This window comes from Felis catus, chromosome F2, assembly GCF_018350175.1.
Source record: "Felis catus isolate Fca126 chromosome F2, F.catus_Fca126_mat1.0, whole genome shotgun sequence".
NCBI lineage: Eukaryota > Metazoa > Chordata > Mammalia > Carnivora > Felidae > Felis > Felis catus.
In genome coordinates this window covers 46978839-46999757 of record NC_058385.1, presented here as the reverse complement: position 1 = coordinate 46999757, position 20919 = coordinate 46978839, and the positions used below count along the sequence as shown (strand labels likewise).

The 20919-nt window shown below is 49.3% G+C and overlaps 1 long non-coding RNA gene across 2 annotated transcripts in view; it reads left to right on the top strand.

Moving 5' to 3' along the window:
* The window catches only part of LOC123383211, a 103990-nt gene that overhangs the window by 43187 nt on the left and 39884 nt on the right, over nucleotides 1-20919 (top strand). The window lies entirely within an intron of this gene.

Sequence of the window (20919 nt, the reverse complement as noted above, 5' to 3'; positions counted from 1 at the left end):
GGCTGACTTTTGTATTCGTTCTTAGCATTTCCTGACGCCATCTTCTGCACGGATCGCCTCCCCCACCCTCCTCCAACTCTTTTAAGGGTCTCAGATCTTCCCAGCAGTCTGACTGAGTATTTATGTAGTCTGGACACGGCGAGGCTACGTTGACCGGCAGTGAGGACTACAGACCATGGGTGCTTGGCTCTCAGGGCTTTCTCTTGGTTGCTGGTCCCCAAATTTGCCCCTCCCCCATGGGTCCTCAGGAGCCCTTGGGGTTGGGGGGGGGAAGGGAAAACTCTTCATTCAGAGTCTTCACTTCCACTGGGCACTAGTACAGACCTGCGAATTTCCTATGCGGCAGAGAAAAGAGCTGTGCTGAGTATGTTCGCTAATTCTTATTTAAAGCCCAGAGAGTCGGTCTTCATCCTCTATTGTGACCAGTTAGCGGAAGCAAGAAGTCAACAAGCCCGTAGGGCCAGTGCATGTAACAGGAAAGTGGATGCGAGTGGCAACTTCTCTTTTTCCCCTTGCAACTTAGAATCCCCAAGGCCTGGCTGCCTGTTTTCTTTCATCAGAGGAAGCAACGACACGGGGGGACCTGTGTGGCTCGTTCTTGCTCTGACAAGCCCACACCTCCACCAGGGTGCTAAATAAGGAAAGCCCCCTTGGACTTGCTTTCGGGACCTTCAATGAGAAATGAAGGCCAGGCCAGAAATCTGTATTGACTTACCTCCAGCACAGAGAGTCTGGGGTAATAGGAAGCTGATTGCTGTGCTGTTGTTTTATCTTCTCAGCCTAGCTACAAAAAGAATGCCGCTACCGTGGCTGCATCCGGACGGAACCTTCTAGGTCAGCTAGCTGTGGGGCAGCATCAGGCAACTTGGTCTTCCTAAAAGGACGAGAGGCTTTTGGCCGCAGAAGCTCCTGTGTCTCTAACATCTTAGAGAAGCAATAGACCAGCATCAAGGGTATAGGTCAGAGTTGATAAATATAGCATAGCTAAACTTCTCTCTCCTTCTTTCTGTCCCTCTCTCCCAAGAGACATTAGAACTAATCAATCACAGGACTTCTTTTCTTCTGAAAGCATGCACCATGCTGAGAGCCATAGTTGCTGATACAGATTCTTGGGCTGCAGAGAAAGTGAAGAGAGGAGTATTGATCTCCTTTCCCGAGAAGGTTAAGTTTTATAGTTAACGGAGTCTAAAGGGATCCTTTGCTGACACTTTATAATTAGGAGCCCAAGTGGATTCTTTTTTTTTTTTTTCTCTTGGGGAGAAAAGCCCTGAGCTACTGGTTCACTGGGAGCATCCTGACAGACAAGAGCAGGGGTGGGCCCAGGAGACCCTTTCGTGTCCCAGGAAGAGCCTACAAGACTGCACTGAGCATGTTGGAGATAGGAATGTAGAGCGGATACATGGTCTCCGAAGTCAATCCCCACCTCCCCCGGCGGCTGGGAGCCAAAAACCGGGGCTGCAGCCCGGCAGAAGGACACAGACGATCCACTGCCCAGGCGTGAAGTTTCTGGTGATTCCTGATACCCAGGAAGGCTGGAGAAGAAAATAACTCCCACCAGCCTCCTCTTACATGGCTTCATTCATTCATTTGTTTATTCACTGAGTCACCGACATTTCCTGTGGCTCTATCTTTGGCCAGGCAGTAGGACTTAGCTGTGGGGGTATTAGCACAGATTCCTGCTTCTGAATCTTCTAACCTTCCCCAGCCATCTCCCCCTCAGTCCTCGGGCATGCATTGCTTTGGGTGTGGACTGATAGAAAGACAGACAACACCACTGAGATTGAAAACCAAGGCCAGGCTTTCCATCTGCCAGAGCCTGGGATGTCAACAACCGAGGTCCTAGCAGGGACTTTTTGGGGTGACGGGTCATTTCTACGTCTCGGTTGTGGGGGTCTTAACATGGTCACATGCTTTGTCAAAACACACAGAAGTGGACCCTAAAAAGAAGGCATTTTGCTTTATGTAAATTGCTACCTTAAGAATAAAGAAAGTATTAATATGCAGTGGAAAAAAGAAAAATGCGTACAATATGACACTCTTTATGTAAAAATCTGTAAATGCATGTAACACTAGAATATACTTTTTACATTTTTATTTTTAGAGAGGGAGAGAGAGAGAGTGCCCGAGTGGAGAGGGGCGCGGGGGGGGGGGGGGAGGGAGAGAATCCTAAGCAGACTCCACCCTCAGCACGGAGCCCACCTGGGATTTGATCCCGCGACTGACGGTGAGATCATAACCTGAGCTGAAATCAAGAGTCGGACGCTCAGCCCACGGAGCCACCCAGGCGCCCCTAGAATATACGTTTTAAGTGCACAAACAAGTTATAACAAAACAGAAATCTCTGAGGGACTGAGGAGCACTAGCTCTGGCATTGTCATTACTTGCAGAAGCTGGGGATAGCGGAGGTATTGGGCTCTATCTATAGCGATGGATTTATTTTGTTTTTAAAAAAGAGGAGGATCTGAAGCAAATATGACAAAATGCTAAGGTCGGTTTGATCTTGGTAGTGGGTACAGAGGTCTCATATTATTTTCTGATCTTTCTGTAGGTTAAAACGCTTTATAAAAAAACTGGAGAGATTTCAGCCACACGCGCGCGCGCGCGCGCGCGCGCGCGCGCGGCCCTAAATGTCTCCGGTTCTAAACAAGAGATTTGGAAGCTAGAGGCAAATAAATAACAGTGAAAATGAAAGCAAGAGAGTTCGTGAGTGGGGTAAATCCTGCGTTAGCAGGCAGTGGTTGTAGGAAGAGACGTGGAGCAAGGGGTATCTGAGCCTCCTTTCCAGGGAAGAAGCCCAGAAGTGGCAAACCTTATAGTCCCCAGGGTCCTTGGAGGACCCGCGAACAGCTGGCAGAATTTCCCACATCCTGCAGCAGAGACAACACAGTACTTCCCACACCCCAACAGGGGCGTGGAAGGAGCTGAGACAAACAAGATCTGAGAGGAAGAGGGTCCCCAGAAGCGGCTGTGTATGCTACCCCCGGAACAGACGCCAAAAATAAATATTTGGGTGAGTTGTAGAAAAATACAGAATTTTTTGGTGACTGGCCCCTTTAAGCTTGTATCCTTAGAACTTGGCTACATTTAGGATGGGTCAGCCGAGCCCCTGCTCTCAGGGGCCCGCAGTCTGTCTGGGAGACAGAGAAGCAAGGAAACCATATCTACTGGGGATATGATGCCTTCGGGGGAAAGGGGTAATGAGTGATACGGAAGCTCCTGGCCCCGAAAACCGTTTTTGTGCGACTCCACGGTCCCTCTCTCCAGTCCCACCTTTGGGATATATATGAGTTACTATTGCTAGGCAACAAATCGCCTCGAAACTAAATGGCTTCAGATAATCAACACTTATCATGTCACAAAGTTGGTGTGGGCTAGGAATTTGGGAATGGCTTGGCCAGGTGGTTTTGGCTCAGGGTCTCTCAGAAGGATGCAGTCAGGACATGATCAGGGCTGCAGTCACTTGAAGGTTTGACTGGGGTGGGAGGGTCCACCGCCACCACAGCTCACTCAGATGCTCCTTGTTGGCAGGCCTTAGTTCCTTACCACGTGATCCTCCCCACGGGGTGCTTGAGCGTCCTCACAGCATGGCGGCCGGCTTCCCCCAGAGTAAGCGATCCAAGAGAAAGAGCAAGGAAGACTACCTCCTGATCCAAAGAAGCTCAGCCCACACTCTAGGGGAGAGAACTAAGCTCCACCTCCAGAAGTGGGGGTGGGGCGAGTATCAAATTATTTATGGACTTAGTTTAAAACCACCAAAGGGCAGGAAGGAAGTCAGATTTCCTGAATTGCCCCACTGTCCCGATCCCCAAAACGTGATGGATTTTACGTGCGTCTAGTGGTAATAACATGAGGAAGCCCACGTGACAAGACTGGAATTGGGGCTCAGACACAGTTGGGAAAGGTTAGGGGTCTAAATACAAGAGCATAGTCAAAACGATCACTGCTGGGATAGGGCTCTCAGGAAGCCAGCACGGGGTGGGGGGCGGGGAGTAGAAGTCAGGCGTGAGCGCCGTCAGCCAAGGTCTGAGCCACAGGATGATAGGATCAAGGAGGCATGGGGCAGAGCCCGAGAGGGACCCAGGAGGGGGCCCCAGGTCCCAGGCCCAGGGCCGGACTGCCCAGTGGGCCCCCTAAACATGAGCTTTGAGACCCTCAGCGAACAAGATTCTTCAGCGAACGAGAATGTTGCAATCTAAATATCCCGAGTAAGTTCGTTATAATTTCAACACTTGTGTAAGTTTGTGAGTCAGTATTGTTGTGAGCTTGTGTTTTATGAGCCAGTATTGTTTTTATTTTAAATTTGATTCTGAATTACATAATGGGGATGGGGGGGGGGGGATCGAGAATCTCTGAAGCGGAATTTGCCGATTGGCGTATCGTAGCGCACCGATAAACTGCTCGTGGGGAGGGCCTCCTCCAGAGCCGTGAAGCTAGTGGCCAGTACAGAGAACCTGCCATAAGGGGTAGCGGTGGGGGCTGACCTCCAGCCTGTGTCCTGTCCACCACGCCTGGCATCCTGGTGCAGGGACGAGCCAGCCTGCAGGGAAGGACACATTTTTGTTATTGCCAGTTTCCGCTAGCTGCTGGCTCGGCCAGTAGGTTATAGACCTGTTGAAATACGGATGCCTTTGGCCCTTGGGGAAGGAGGCCAGGCAGGCTAAGAGAGCACCCTGGAGCACCCAGGCCAGATCCCTTCTACAAGGAGAAGACTGCCCAGTGTCCAAACAGGAAGGAAGGAAGGAAGGAAGGAAGGAAGGAAGGAAGGAAGGAAGGAAGGAAGGAAGGAAGAAGGAAGGAAGAAGGAAGGAAGAAGGAAGGAAGGAAGGAGGAAGGAAGGAGGAAGGAAGGAGGAAGGAAGGAAGGAAGGAAGGAGGGAGGAAGGAAGGAGGAAGGAAGGAAGGAAGGAAGGAAGGAAGGAGGAAGGAAGGAAGGAAGGAAGGAAGGAAGGAAGGAAGGAAGGAAGGAAGGAAGGAGGAAGGAAGGAAGGAGGAAGGAAGGAAGGAAGGAAGGGGGAGAGAAGAAGGAAGGTAGGAAGGGAGGGAGGGAGGGAGGAAGGAAGGCCACCTGAATCCAGTCCTAACTAGGCTACTAACCACTCAAGCATCGGCGCAGTCCCTTGGGCACGGCTGTGCATGCCAGGTGAAGGTTTCCTTACAGTCTCCTGCTAAGTCATCGATCCCCAAGTATGGGTAGCACAGGAGGCCAGAGCGAATCAAGGACGCATGGAAGCAGAGACTGAGAGAAGCAAAGACTCGGGTAGCTACCACCCAGGGTTCGGCCCCCGTGGCCGGCTGGGGAGCGGCGTGCCGAGAAGGCGGAACGGGCGCATTCTCCCAGAGCTTTGGAAGCCGACCGCTGGTGGCAGAATGTCAGCAGCGCTCAGGCCACTCTGCTCCACTCCCTGATCCTTGTGGGGCCGTGCCCGAACCCCCCTCTGAAGTGCCCTTCCCTTTAGAGAGCTCCATTCCGCCAGAGGGGCTCTGAGTCGGTCCAGAGCAGTGAAGGGATCTGCGGCCAGACCCTCTAGCATAATAAAGCCTGAATCTGATAGGAAGAGGTCGTTTGGGACAGCTTTCTTTGTCCGCGGGATTTGGAGTCAGGGGCCTGCGGGCTGGGGTGTGCTGAAGGAAGTGACATATGCAAATGAGTCACATGCCTGCCCTGCGGAGACTGACAGCTTTATCACGAAGTACCCAAATCTCCCAGGGCCCGTGTATAAAGAGGCCTGGAGCCTTCTCTTGTCTTTGGGCAACGAGCCAGCTTGCTCAGGCATGACTTCGCACAGAAATCGGGTTTGGCTTTAAAAACGCTCCTTGTGATGGGAGCTCCGCAGCCAAGACAGGCTCTGTGCTGAATTATTGAGCGGGGCGCCTGCTTGCCTGCCTCGGCCAGAGCCTTTCTTCTCTGTAGCTCCGTGGCCTGACAAGTCAGTTTCAATACGCAGCGACGCAAGGCCCTGTGCTCGCTCGGCCTGATGCTGGGCCAGATTCCAGACGTGCTTGTACAGCCGCCAACACACCCCGGGCACCAGGCTTTACTCCAGGGTCACGGGCCCTACAGATTCAGACAAACGGATATCTCGATGGTCTCCAAGCTATCGTCCTGTAGGAATCCTGTATCAACATATTCTAACACCAATATCGCGAATCAACGCCCCAACCAGCTTCTTCACCTGTTTTCTCTATTTTGATGAACGGTGCCACCATCCACCCAGGTGCCTGAGCCCGGGTCTCGGCTTCACTCTTCATTCCTATCGCCTCCCGTCTCTGCAACATGGCATTGGTCTCCGAGTTTGTCTATGCAGCCTCTCACATATTCCTCAGTGGGGCGCCTGGGTGGCTCCGTTGGTTGAGCGTCCGACTTCGGCTCAGGTCGTGATCTCACGGTCCGTGAGTTCGAGCCCCGCGTCGGGCTCTGTGCCGACAGCTCAGAGCCTGGAGGCTGCTTCAGACTCTGTGTCTCCTTCTCTCTCTGCCCCTCCCCTGCTTGTGCTCTGTCTCTTCCTGTCTCTCTCAAAAATAAATACACATTAAAAAAAAAAAATTAAATATTTTTCAGCGCCTGGGTGGCTCCGTCAGTTGAGTGTCCGACTTCAGCTCAGGTCATGATCTCACGGTCCGCGGGTTCGAGCCCCGCATCCGGCTCTGCACTGACAGTTTAGGGCCTGAGGCCTGCTTTGGATCCTGTGTCTCCCTCTCTCTCTGCCCCTCCCCCCGCTTGTGCTCTGTCTCTCTCACTCTCAAAAACAAACATAACATTTTTTTTTAATTAAAAATAAAAAACAAAATTCTCAAATGTGTTCAATCGTCCCCATTCTCACCACTCCTGACTTGTGGCTGCTATCTCTCCTCTGGGCTCCTGACCTACTCAAGCTCCCCTTCTCCCATCCTTCGGCAACACCATCTAATCCTATCGTTGTCCAACCTTCGTTGGTTCTTATCCATTGCAGGATAAAGTCTAAAGCGCGGTCGTCAGAGAGAGCTCACTTTGAATGTGTTCTGCCACTTGCAACATATGACATTGGTCAAGTCAGCCTGTGAAATGAGAGTAATAGCAATGGTGAGGATTGAGGTAATGTGACATAGTTCAGGATCCAGTGTCTAGAAAGTACCAGAAATGCTAACCTTTGTTGCTATTCACATCCTGGCTTCCCCTGCCCTGTCCCTCTTTATCTCCTGACCAGAGGATCATATCCTACCCAACCACACGCATTCCCTGAGCGTGCCCTGCCATCTCATGTGTTTGCACTTCGGGTATACCATTCTCCTGCCTGGAATGACCTCTATCTCCTTATTTAGCCAACGACTTGCTACTCATTCTTAAAGGCCCATCTCAAATATTACCTTCCTCGAGACGGTCCTGATGCTCCCACCTCAGCATTTTCTTAACTTTTGTGACTCTCTTACAACCTGTTACCTTGAAATAGTCTCATGCGCGCCTGTCTTAGCGCACAGTGAGCGCTCTAGGAACAGAGACAATTATCCATTCAAACGTTCATTCGCCAACAGGCGTGTGGTATTTCTCACGGGCCAGGCATAGTGCTGGGTGCTGCGGACACAAAATGGCATTAAACACTATCTCTATTAATCAGGGCGCTTAATTGCCAACAATAGCATCCACTATTTTATTGTGGAAAGAGTTTTATTCCAGAGAATCGTGTCGCTCACAGAATCGTGGCAAGGGCCAGGGCCGGGCTTGGTGTCTATACAAGTGCCAGCAATGAAGCTGGGAACTGCAGACTAAGAAAAAGCACCAACTCCATTAAGGCAATGTTCTAGTCGGAAACACCATAATTATAGCCATCCTGTGCCGGGGGCCGGATTTTAGAAACTCACCTGTACCTGCCCCCAAAGGATCAGATATCACCACCAAGGTTGCCAGAAGGTCTCTTCGGTTTTTGCTTCTATTTAAAGTCTCATACAGGGGCATCTGGGTGGCTCAGTCGGTTAAGCATCCAACTTCGGCTCAAGTCATGACCTCTCGGTCTGTGGGTTCGAGCCCCGCGCCGGGCTCTGTGCGAACAGCTCAGAGCCTGGAGCCTGCTTCGGATCCCGTGCCTCCGTCTTTCTCTGCCCCTCCCCCACGCTCGCCGTCTGTCGCTCTCTCTCAAAAATGAACAAACGTTTAAAAAAAATAAAGTCTCGTACAGGTATACCTGCTCGGTGGAACTTACATTACCTTTCTATATCCCCGCTGCCAGGCGGTCTCGTAAATGCAATTTTTAGCTTTCTAGCTCCAACAGGAAAATGCGCCACGAAGGGTTTGCAGTGAGCCGGAGTGAGCCAAACTACAATATCCTGGCTCTTAAAGCGCTCTGGCTCGGGGGGGGAGAGTCAGGCAAACCGACAGATGGTACAATGTTATCAGTGTAGCAGGGGGCTGGGCACCAGAACAGCAGTCCCCAAGCCAGGTGAGGGGTTCCGTGTGCAAGAGAAAGCTGCGTATGCCAAGTTTTAAAAGCTTGCATTTTACGCTGAAGGCATGGGGTAGTCACCGAGTGATGGGGTCCTACTTTAGTCCGGGAATGATGAACCTGGATTGGAGAGGAGCAAGTCTAGAGTGAAAAGGCCAGTTAGGAGAGCACCGCAGGCATCTGGGTAAAGTGATGATGATCTGAGCCGAAGAGGCAGCAATAGGGCTGGAGAAGAAGGACAGGGATGGAAAATAGTTTAGCCCCAGCGACAGACTGACCACGAAGGAAGGCCTGGAAGTCGGTGGCCAAATCGCGGTTCGGGTGGTTGGGTAGATTATGGTACCTCTGCTTTTCTTCTGGTCCTTCCTACTAATCTCGTTTTAGGGAAACTCTCCTTTCAGGAAACCATGGGGTCGTGAGGACCTGACCTCCTCACCCCTTACAAGGAGACATTTAGCCAGGCTGTCCGATCAGAGCCCCCCACCCTCAACCACAGGGATGGGTGCAGGTGTGGTCACGTGACCCAACCTGTGCCAGTCAATTAGGAATATACCCAGGCTTGGCCGGACCCATCACAGAGAAGCTGGTGTGTTTCCCTGAGGCTGACGAGTTGATGCATGACACTCTAGAGTGTCCAGGAGCCGTTTTCCCATCAGGTATCTCCAATCGAATACCAAGGTGCAGGATGTTACCGGGAGGTTGACTGGCTAAGGAAGAGGGGACGAGAGTCACCCAGAGTGATGTAATTTGCACCTCCTGCACCAACAGCAACACCTACATGTAGTGAGTGCTCAGTTACGTTTAATGAGTGAGGAAATGAATGAAGCCTTTAAAATGTGTATTTATAAATACAGAATGGTACTCCTGTCACGTCATTTAAAAAGTCAAACCTTGAGGGGCGCCTGGGTGGCTCAGTTGATTAAGCATCTGACTTTGGCTCAGGTCACCGTTGGTGCATTCAAGCCCCGCATCAGGCCCTGTGCTGACAGAAGGGAGCCTGCTTTGGATACCCATCCCCCTCTCTCTGCCCCTCACCCACATATTCTCTCTCTTCTTCAAAAATAAATATTTATTTAAAAAAAAAAAAGTCGAGCGCCTGGGTGGCTCAGTCTGTTGGGCGTCCGACTTCAGCTCAGGTCATGATCTCACAGTTTGTGAGTTTGAGTCCCGCGTCGGGCTCTGTGCTGACAGCTCAGAGCCTGGAGCCCGCTTCCGATTCTGTGTCTCCCTCCCTCTCTGCCCCTCCCCTACTCACTCTCTCTCTCTCTCTCTCTCTCTCTCAAAAATAAATAAACATTAAACAAATTTAAAAAATAAAAAAATAAAAAGTCAAACCTTGAGATTAAAAAAAATCTATCAAATGGATTTATTGGACATGCAGAAATTTAAAAACAGGTAGATTCCTTGTTTTCTTGGGGGCAGGAGGCGAGGATTACACTGGGCATATTGTTTTGTATTGCACGTGATTTCCCTCGAATGGTTGAAGATATAGATGAATAATATTAAACATATCGCATTACTAAATACTGTATTCAACTAGATCCCCAATTCTTTTCCTTTAAATGGTTGATGCCGTAAAAAATAATCCGTGTAACATCAGGACTCACTTTCAAAGTCTTGGAAACCTGTTTTCTAGGGGCTGGTGCACCCAGACAGCGGGTCTTATTGAGTTACAAAAAAAACAAAGGCGATATAAGTTAAATTGCTATTTTAATCAAGTAGGGATCGAACATACGATAAGATATGTAATACATTTTGCTTCACATCGTGTACCGTGATTCATCCACAACTTTTGGTTTGCATGTGTGCTACTGAGCCCAATTAAACATCTAGCCACGGTCCTTCCTCGTCACTCCTTCCTCTGGCTAACAAAGGATACGAGAAATCGGGAGAACTTGCAGACCTGGCCATGGTTAATTCATTTTCTTTCCATTTCTCCACTTATACCAGGAACCAACACATGTTTTGAGCTTTAATTAAACAAATTGCCCGGAAGGTATCAGCAACACGTTTCTCTCAGGCTGGGAATCTGCGGGCGCGGCTGGTAGTTGGGAGTCTGTCCTGGGCTGTTGGGCAATCGAGGGAGAGGAACCCTGAAGAGAGAGGAGAAGAAGGAAAGTGGCACAGCGCTTGCACGTGTCTCCTCCCTAAGTTGTGGCAATAAACAAGCCAGGCAGGAAGGCACCCCTCCCCCGCCCCCCCCCCCATCTCTCTGTGTCCTTTTCTTTGCCTCCAAACAGTCTCTGGCTGTGTTCTTCTTACCAGGGTCACATCTCCCTCGTCCCCTGAGCCTGACGGAGGGAGTGTTTGCAGAAAGGAAGCCCGAGAACTTGGGAGTATGGGAGCACGTCTTCTATCAAAGGATGAAAAAAATAGTCACACACATGCGAGCAGGCAATTTGCAAATCCCCTGGGAAATTCCGCCCGGGGTTATTCAGCTACCCCCCACCCCCCATCGCCTTTGTCTGCAAGGCAGAGTTACCACAGGGGTAATTCGCAGCATCAGGGGCTTGGGCAGAGAGGGGTACCCCGTGGCAGCGGGTATTCTGCTAACCAGATGTCACCGCTCTCTACTCCCCCATCTCCTTTCTGGCCCTGTCTGCTTTCCTCCTCTCAGACACCCTCTTGGTCACACAGTCCTCTGGCTAGCTCATATACCCTTTCCCCCTTGTTCGGGAGAAAACGCTGTATTATTTTATAGTGCCCTTTCCAAGAGCAGACACAAAGGAGGTAAGAACGGGTGTAAGAAAGGACTAGCATACCAGCCAGAACAGGTGCTGAGTTAACATTTGTTGACTGGCTGATACACAGAAAAGCATCTAGATAACTCCTAGAACCAAAGAAGCTTTGAAAGTAATACAGAAAAAAAACCCAGATCGTTCTTTCCCCACTCTTCCATCCGACGCTACCCTGCCACCGGCTTCTCTGGAGTTCCCCCTCCACACAGACATTGTGGACCTCAACATGCTGCCTTAACCTAGCTAAGCCCCCAGATGATTAAATAAACCACGTATCTGGAGGAGTGGAGGGGCCAGTTTAGTAGGTGAGAACCCCGGACCATGTTGAGGTCTGGAGAGCCCCATTATATCTAACAGCACATAAACCACAGCTTATAAGGCTAAAAACGTCCCCACATGGTCTGATCCTTTTTGGTCAACTCAGACTAGAGGTAGCTGTTAGTACTAAAATGAATAATAATGCTATTATCTTTGAGCGGACCTATCATTTGTCAAGCATGTCCTCAAATTCTTTTATTCAATTATACATAACTTTAGTTCTGTCACCCCACCTCACAGCTGGGCACACTGAGGTTCAGGACGATTAGAGGACTCATCTAGATGACACATGGAACACCAGCCGTGCCACGATTTGAACCCGGATCTGTCTCCTTCCCTACGGGGCACTGTGATAAGCCACATGAAGAAGAGAGCACGTTCATGTGCATTGCCTGTCAACAAAGGGTACCAGGTATTCGACTACTGCATTTAAAATTTTTTTTTCAACGTTTTTTATTTATTTTTGGGACAGAGAGAGACAGAGCATGAACGGGGGAGGGGCAGAGAGAGGGGAGACACAGAATCGGAAACAGGCTCCAGGCTCCGAGCCATCAGCCCAGAGCCTGACGCGGGGCTCGAACTCCCGGACCGCGAGATCGTGACGTGGCTGAAGTCGGACGCTTAACCGACTGCGCCACCCAGGCGCCCCTCAACTACTGCATTTTAGAAGTCAAAGCTGACTTTCCTACAGGCCGGCTTTCTTCTTAGGAGAGTCCCATTTTGCCTGTGATGGAGACAGATGTCCCCACAGAAAACCCTGGTGACCCATTAAAATGTTATGAAAACTGCCTCTGGCCAGACCGGTAGGAGCCAAGACGAGAACACAAAGCACATCCTCTGGTGATTTAAGGAGGCGTTGGCCTCACCACCTAGTGGGGCTAATACAGGTGCAAATGCTATTAGGCAAAGCCACAGAAATAACAGACTGAATTAAGCTTTAATCTCTGAACCATTGTAAGGATAATGAGTGCACTTTACAATAATTGCCAGAAGTGAGAGCAGGGAAGAAAACATTGGAAAAGGCCGCGGCTTCAGTCTCTTCCTTTGCAAACCGGGAGTGTAGTACCAGCCAAGCTCCTGAGCCCACAGAAGGCTAGAATAAAAATGCTCCGCGATTAACGAAGAGGAAACAGATTTAGAAAGAGGCCCGCTTTACCAATGGGTCTGCCAGCCTCCAGCTCCTAGCTGACCGTTGACCATGATGACCACAAGCCTGCCCTGAGGCAGGCTCTCCTGTGCATTTTCCCCGTAGGCTGGAAATCCAGCTCGCTTATATAACAGGCTTCGAGGCAGCACTCGTCTTTAAGCAGGAGGGACCCCGGGTTACTCCCCCATTTCTGTGGCTTCCAGGGCAGGCATTCCCAGCTTCCTGGGAATTTGGTGAACCACCCGAATGTGTCTGCCAAGCCTCTCTCTTCTGGGTGTATTTGATTCATTGTTGTCCAGAACCCCCAGTGGGTAACATTCGCCCGTCACGCTGGGTTGTTGTGCCCGGGGAAGCAGAGCACCAATGGGGGTAACTGAGTACGGCTTCTGTCTTTCTCTTGTTTCTGTCCTCACTGTTGCTTTTTCTCAGAGGAAGAGACATTTACCTGTAGAACCACAAGAAAGCCCGCAGAGGGTTCCCAGGAAGACCTAACTGTTCCAGCCGCCGTCAACATTTGTGTACAAATACCTGTTTGGGTATCTGTTTTCAGTTCTTTGGGGTATAGATCCAGGAGTGGAAATTGCGGAGTCTTATGGTTGATTTCCACGTATGCGTTAATGTCCAGAATAAGGAAAAGCATAGAGATAGCAAGCAGATTGATGGTTTCCGAGGGCTGGGAGGGACAGGGCAGTAGGGAATGACTGTTAATGGCTACGGGGTTCCTTTTGAGGGGACACACATGTTTGGGAACTTCACAGAGGTGAGAGTGGCACAACACTGTGAATGTACTAAATGCCCTTCAACCGTACATTTTTAAGATGGCTATAAATTTGTTATGCGAATTTCACCTCAAGAATTATTTATTTATTTATTTTTTAATGTTTCGTTATTTTTGAGAGAGAGAGAGAGAGAGACTGCAAGCAGGGGAGGGGCGGAGAGAGAGGGAAGCACAGAATCTGAAGCGGGCTCCAGGCTCCGAGCTGTCAGCACAGAGCCTGACACTGGTCTCAAACTCAGAGACCAGTTAAGCGTCCGACTTCGGCTCCGGTCATGATCTCGCGGTTCATGAGTTCGAGCCCCATATAGGGCTCTGTGCTGACAGCTCGGAGCCTGGAACCCGCTTCAGGTTCTGTGTCTCCCTCTCTCTCTGCTCCTCTCCTGCTCTCACTCTGTGTGTCTGTCTCTCTCTCAAAAATAAAAATAAACATAAAAAATAATTAAAAAAAGAAAAAAAAGCACCTCCAATACCCGAGACCTGCCTTCCCAGGGAAGTACAATAGGAGAGAAACACAACTGAGAGCTTAGGAGCCTCAGACACCTTGATGCAGTTGTGGTGCAGCCGTGTTTTATGGGGGAAAGGAGTGGTCTGGTAGCTTCAGATTCATGAAAGACAAAAATCTTCATATTGTCATTATTACCATAGGCGTTTCTTAAGATACGGTAAGCTCTTTCCATTGCTTTCGTAAGTAGTATTCATAGTCCTAGCGACAACATTCCAGACGGTTCTTCTTATGAACCTCAAGGCTGAGAACCACTGGCCTAGACTGAAAGAAGGGAAAAAGGCAGGTGTACGATGCACATCTTTGGTCCTTCCAAATATGGCGTCTTGAAGATAAAGAGGGGGAGGGATCAGGCATGGCGACTCATGTTAATAACACCGTATTGCATATTGAAAGCTGCTAAGAGCAAATCTCCGAAGTTCTCGTCTCGTCTCGTCTCGTCACAAGAAAAAAAAAATTCTGTAACTCTGTGCAGTGATGCAATTTAACTAGATTTACTATGGTGATCATTTCACAACATATACAAATACGGAATCATTATGTCGTACACCTGAAACGAATATGTTATACGTCAATTATATCTCAATAAGGAAATGAGCAAAACATTCCAAAAATACACAGCAGAACACATCAACAAATGGGAAAACATACCATCTTTTCTGACAAGATGACACAATGTCATTTTCCTCTCTTGCATCGAGATCCGCTGATCTTCTTAATTCGATTTTTAAATCCAGCATAATGTCAATAAACCGGTGCATAATTTAAAAAAAAGGGTAGGGGGGCGCCTGGGTGGCGCAGTCGGTTAAGCGTCCGACTTCAGCCAGGTCACGATCTCGCGGTCCGGGAGTTCGAGCCCCGCATCGGGCTCTGGGCTGATGGCTCAGAGCCTGGAGCCTGTTTCTGATTCTGTGTCTCCCTCTCTCTCTGCCCCTCCCCCGTTCATGCTCTGTTTCTCTGTCCCAAAAATAAATAAACGTTGAAAAACAAAAAATTTTAAAAAAAGGGTAGGAAATTTTGAGAATGTTCCTACTCGTTTGTAGGGTTTAGTTCCATTCTGTGTACATATTAAAACTCTAGAGTGTTAATACATGTTAATAGATTTTGTGTTATGATGTCATCTCATTTGGGGGAGAGTTGAGAGAGGTTGGGCTCCATTAAAGCATAATTATTTTTAATTAAAGAGGTAAAATCATGATTCTCATATAGATATAGAATGATCGCATGTCAAGGATTTTATTCCACTCATTAATTGACAAGGGAGAACTTGATTAGCTGCCACCCAGGCCATAGTCTCTATTCTTTCACATGGGTGCTGTCCTTCTCCACTCAGCTCAGCCTGGCAGACCCTTCCAGACCCCAGCTGGGCCGGGACCGTTGTTCCTTTTCTGACATTTCTTAGCCTCAGATGCTTCCTCTCCATGAACCCTACTGGGCTGGTGGATGGGATGGCCCCTGAATGGGGTGAAATTACAATCATCAGTTTGAAACAAAGAGAATGATACTACAGACCCAATAGGACCTATCGGTCTCCATGCTAAAAGGCAGCTTTTCTCTGAGCTGGAAAGTTCGAGGTCTGGAGGGAGATCAAAGGGAGAGAGAAGGAGCATGGGGCTGAACACCCCCACCCTTGAGAAGGCTGCTATCCAGGCTGGGAAAGTGGAGGCCACTCTGTATTAGTCAGGAATCTCCAGAGAAACAGAATCAATAGAACATGCACATATATAGAAAGAGAGATTTATTTTAAGAAATTAGCTCATATGATTACGGATGCTTGGCAAGTCCAGAATCTGCAGGATGGGCCAGCAGGCTGGAGACATAGGGGTGAGTCAATGTTGTGGTTCAAGTCCAAAGGCCATCTGCTGCAGAATTTACTCTTGCTCAGGGGAGGCCAGCCTTTTGTTCCATTCAGGCCTCCACCTGATTGCATGAGGCCTACCCACATATGAGGAGCAATCTGCCTTATTCAAAAATCCACTAATGTAAATATAAAGTTCATCTCAAAACAGCCCCGTAGACACATCTACAGCGATGTTAGACTAAATATCTGGTCACCCTAGCAGAAAGTTGACACGAGCTGACACGCAAAGACCATTACACATTCCCAGGACCGTAGCCTGGGTCTTTGGAGCCCATGGGTCAGTGGTCCGGGTGCTGAAGACTGCTGAAGAACAAGGCAGGTGCTAGGAGAAGGGGAAGGGAAATATGGCTTCAGAGTGGCCAAACAGAAGGAGGTTAGGAAAAACCCAGCCCAACCTTATTACTCCCCTGTCCAGCCCTCTACCTCCTGCCCCCTGTCCCCTAGAGAAGATTTGCTACCTGTCCAACCTCCAGGCTTATCAAGGCATTTCTACTGAGCTCGTGAAATGAGCCACGATCGCTCGTCATGGCCTCGTTCAGCTGGACCATTCTTGTGAAGGCCCAGCAAGCAGCCTGGGAAATATGAACATTCTTCACTTAATTCCTGGGGTGCCCTGTGATGGCTTCACAGATTTACGGTCACCCGTGGTTGCAGGGGGGGGAGTGCTGGGACCTGGCAGTAACCTGCTGTGTGACACCATAGAGGAAGATTAGCCACCCTGGAACCAATGGTTTCTCTTGATCTCTGTTGAGGCTTTGGGCCCTTGACAGTGTGTTGAATAATGCCCCCCCTGCCCTGCCCCCCAAAGGTATGCTCATGCCCTAATCCCTGGAACCTTTGAATATGACCTTATGTGGAAAAGGGGCCTTTTGGGTTATAATTAACTTTAGGATCTTGGGATGAGATCATCTTGATTGTGTAGGCGGGCCTAGTTCCAATAACAGTTTTCCTTGTAAGAGAAGGGCAGGGGGGCACTGGAGTTCGAGAAAGAGGCCACACGAAGACGAAGGCAGAGACTGGTATTGGGGGTCACAGGCCAGGGTGTGCCTGGAACCACGGGAAGCCGGAAGAGGACAAGAAGGTTACTCCCCCAGAGCCTTCAGACACCTGTGTCAATTTTCTGGCCTCTAGAACTGGGAGAGAATTAATTGCTGCCGTTTTAAACTGCCACGTTTGTGGTGACTTGTGATAGATTAGCCCCAGGAAACTAATAGACCCTCTTGGTGGCCCTTAGAAGTTGTCTGAGGCACTGTGGATCCAGATAACAAACACTGGCAGGCTGCCTGAGATGAGGCAGAGGAAGTGTCCTGGCCACAGAGAAGCTGTGATAACATGCACGTGTGTGAATTCACCCCCCATCCCCCCTTCCCGGCCCCCCCCCCCGGCCTTAAGATCTCTTTATCGAGAACCAACCACATGGTAGGCATCATGTTGGGTACTGATGATCAGGGGATAATCAAAACATCTTGGGAGGGGCAGCTTCACAGCTGATCGCCTCCCTCGTCCCTTGCTCAGACCAGTTCTTTTTTAGAAACTATTTTTTTTTTAATGTTTACTTATTTTTGAGAGAGAGAGACAGACAGCGCAAGTGGTGGGGGGTGGGGGTGGGCAGAGATGGAGGGAGACACAGAATCTGAAGCAGACTCCAAGTTCCAAGCCGTCAGCACAGAGCCCAACATGGGGCTCGAACTCCCGAATCGCGAGGTCATGACCTGAGATGAAGTCGGACGCTTAACCGACTGAGCCACCCAGGCGCCCCCAACAATAAAGCATTTTTTAATTAAGGTATCTACATTGTTTTTAGACGTCATGCTCTTGCACACTTACTAAACCACAGTGCAGTGTAGATGTAACTTTTATATGCACTGGAAAACCAAAAAATTCATTTGACCCCCTTTATTGCAGCGCTCGCTTTATTGCAGTGGTCTGGAGCCAAACCCACAATATCTCCGAGATAACGCTTGTATTTGCATTGGCCTCAGCCGTGCTTGAATTAACATCAATTTCCTCATCTGTAAAATGGGGGTGATGGCTCGTAGGGCTGCTGAATGGATCGGATGCTCAATACTCAATAAACAGCAGCGGTCACTATTTTTACAGAACTGGTCCCTTTGCAGAGTTGTCCTCTGGCTCTCATTCGGAGGCCTGGGGTCCCTTCTGGTCTAACCCGGAAAGTTTTGTTTTTCTGCTAGCGCCAGGAAGGCACCTTTCAGAAGGTGCAAGGACAACTGGCAATGAAGAGAAAAACCGGGCAGAGAGCACCCGGCAAAGCACACGTGGGCCTTCAGTATGACTCGACCGCGTGCCTGCCTGGATTTTCAAAGAAAGGAAATGGCAGCGGTGAAGACAGATGTCAGGGCCCGTGACTCTACCAGCCTCCTTCACGCTCAGAGCCACTCTGCGACACAGACACTCTGCGACAACACTGGTGGATGTAGCAGCCCCTTCCCGGCAACCTGTCCTCTGACGTGGGGAAGAATGAGAATTTGGACTTTCAGACGCTAATTCCTCCTCACCTGAGTCCTGAGTTTTATATATTCATTAAAATGGCAGTGGGTGTGCAAACAAGTTCTTGTACGTACGTGTTCATAGCATCACCGTTCACGACAGCCAAAGGTGGAGACAACCCAAATGACCTTCAGCGGATGGATGGATAAACAAATTGGGGCGTATGCATTTACTGGAATGCGATTCCGCCACGGAGAGGAGTGAAGCACTGGCACATGCCACAGCTTGGATGAAACTCAAAAACATTATGCTAAATGAAAGAAGCCAGGGGGCCCCTGGGCGGCTCGGTGGGTTGAGTCTCCGACTTCGGCTCGGGTCATGATCTCGTGGTTCCCGGGTTCGAGCCCCGCATCGGGCTTTCTGCTGTCGGCACAGAGCCCGTTTTGGATCCTCTGTCTCCCTCTCTCTCTCTGCCCCTCCCCTGCTTGTGTGCTTGCTCTTTCTCTCGCACGCGCGCGCGCGCAAAATTAAATAAACATTAAAAAAAGAAAGAAAGAAGGGGTGCCTGGATGGCTCAGTGAGTTAAGTGTCTGATTTCGGCTCAGGTCATTCATTATCTCATAATTCGTGGGTTCAGGCCCCACGCGGGGCTATTCGCTGACGGCGCTGATGGCGTGGAGCCAGCTTCCATCTTCTGTCCCCCTGCCTCTCTGCCCCTCCCACACACTCTCTCTCTCTCAAAAATAAACATTAAAAAAAAATCAATAATAAAAATAGAAGCCAGACACCCAGGATCACATACTGTATGAGTCCATGTATGTGAAACACCCAAAACAGGTATTTCCATAGAGATGAAAAGCAGATTGGTGGTTGCCAGGGGCCCGAAAGGGGAGAATGAGGAGTAACTGCTTACGGGGTACAGGGTTTCCTTTTGGGATGATGAAAACGCGTTGAACTTTTCTAGCTAGTTGCACAACATGGTGAATATACTAAATGCCCCTCAGTTATTCACTTTAAAATGGTTAGTTTGGGGGGCACCTGGGTGACTCGGTCTGTCATGTGTCCAACTTCAGCTCTGGTCATGATCTCACAGTTCATGAGTTCAAGCCCTGCTGACAGCACAGAGCCTGCTTTGGATCCTCTGTCCCCCTTCTCTCTCTACCCCTCCTCTGCTCTCTCTCTCTCTCTCTCTCTCTCTCTCACACACACACACACACACACACACACACGCACACGCACATACAATAAAAAAAAATGAAATAGTTTTTGTTGTGTGAATTTCACCTTTTTTTTTTTTTTTTAATGACACTTCACCTTCCAACATGAAAGAATCCTGAACGATTCTCAAAGAGCCTGATCTCAAAGATAGCCTCAGGGCTATCTTCTCCCCAAGTCTGGTTCTAGGATCTTTGTTTATTGCCGTACTGGGAAAGAGAAAGATGCTGCAGATCTGGAGCCAGTGCAACAACTCGCCCTTCAGTGGGGATTATTTTGAAAAGAGACAACCAAAAAGACAGGTCCAGTCCTCTCCACAAGACGTATTTGATCTCAAAGGCAGTTTGTCCTAGGTTGTGATATCTTTACTGCATGCAATTCATGCTTCCATTCCAGAAATATTAGTGTTTTTTAATACCTCCCCCACACCAACTGTAAGATCTTACGGCAGCTTTCTGGATTTGCAGCGAGTCTCATATTCCTTCCGAACATGGTTGGCCAGAAACTTGGGTGTCCCTGCCTAACATATGGAGAGAAAAACCGATCCTCTCACTGTGTTTTCGGTTCTCTGAACGGCCTTCCCAAAAGATACTCTTAGTAGCAATTATGCAGATGTGTGGACAAGGTGAGGCTACTTTTGGAGGATCTACTGCTACCACAGAGGAACAAATGCCAGAATCTCCAAACAGCGCTATGGATGCCCAAGAGCAGAAGACGCCCCTGTGGCTCTCAGTTGGAATCCTCCCTCTCATTTATCAATCACTGTTGGTGCTCCAGGGTTGGGACGGCAGTTTGTCGATGTTGCGAGTCTAGACTCTTTCTAGATTCTGTGTGCTAACTTTAGGATGTTGTCCTTCTCTACAATGTCCAAAATGGTTCAACAGCACACCCACACTCCTGGAGGAGAAGGGATATAGGAGCAATGGAGGACAAACTCATTTCCTTTCAGGAACATGGCCTGGAAATTTCACACATCACTGCTGCTGATATCCCATTAGCCAGAATCTAGTGGCCCCGTCACACCTAGCTGCAAGGAAGGCTGGTCTTGTGCCCAGGTTAACCTTCCATCCGAACAGAAAAAGGGGAGAATGGATACTGAGAGAGACAACTAGGACTCAGGCCCACCATCCAACTAATGTTCCTTCCTTCACTCATATCTCCAGTGCCTTTGCTGCCATTTAAAACAGGGGGTTTGTGGGGCTCCTGGGTGGCTCAGCCAGTTAAGCGTCTGACTTCTTCTCAGGTTATGGTCTCGTGCTTCGTGAGCTCGAGCCCCGCGTTGGGCTCCGTGCTGACAGCTCAAGCCTGGAGCTTGCTTTGGAGTCTGCGTCTCCTTCTCTCTCTACCCCTCCCCTGTCCATGCTCTGTTTCTCTCTCTCTCAAAAAGTAAATAAACATTAAAAAAATAATAAAACAATAAAACATTGAGTTCGTGCCCCACCTCTGAGCCTTTACTCATGGTCTTCCCTAACGTGGAAGGGTCTGTCCACTTCTCCACA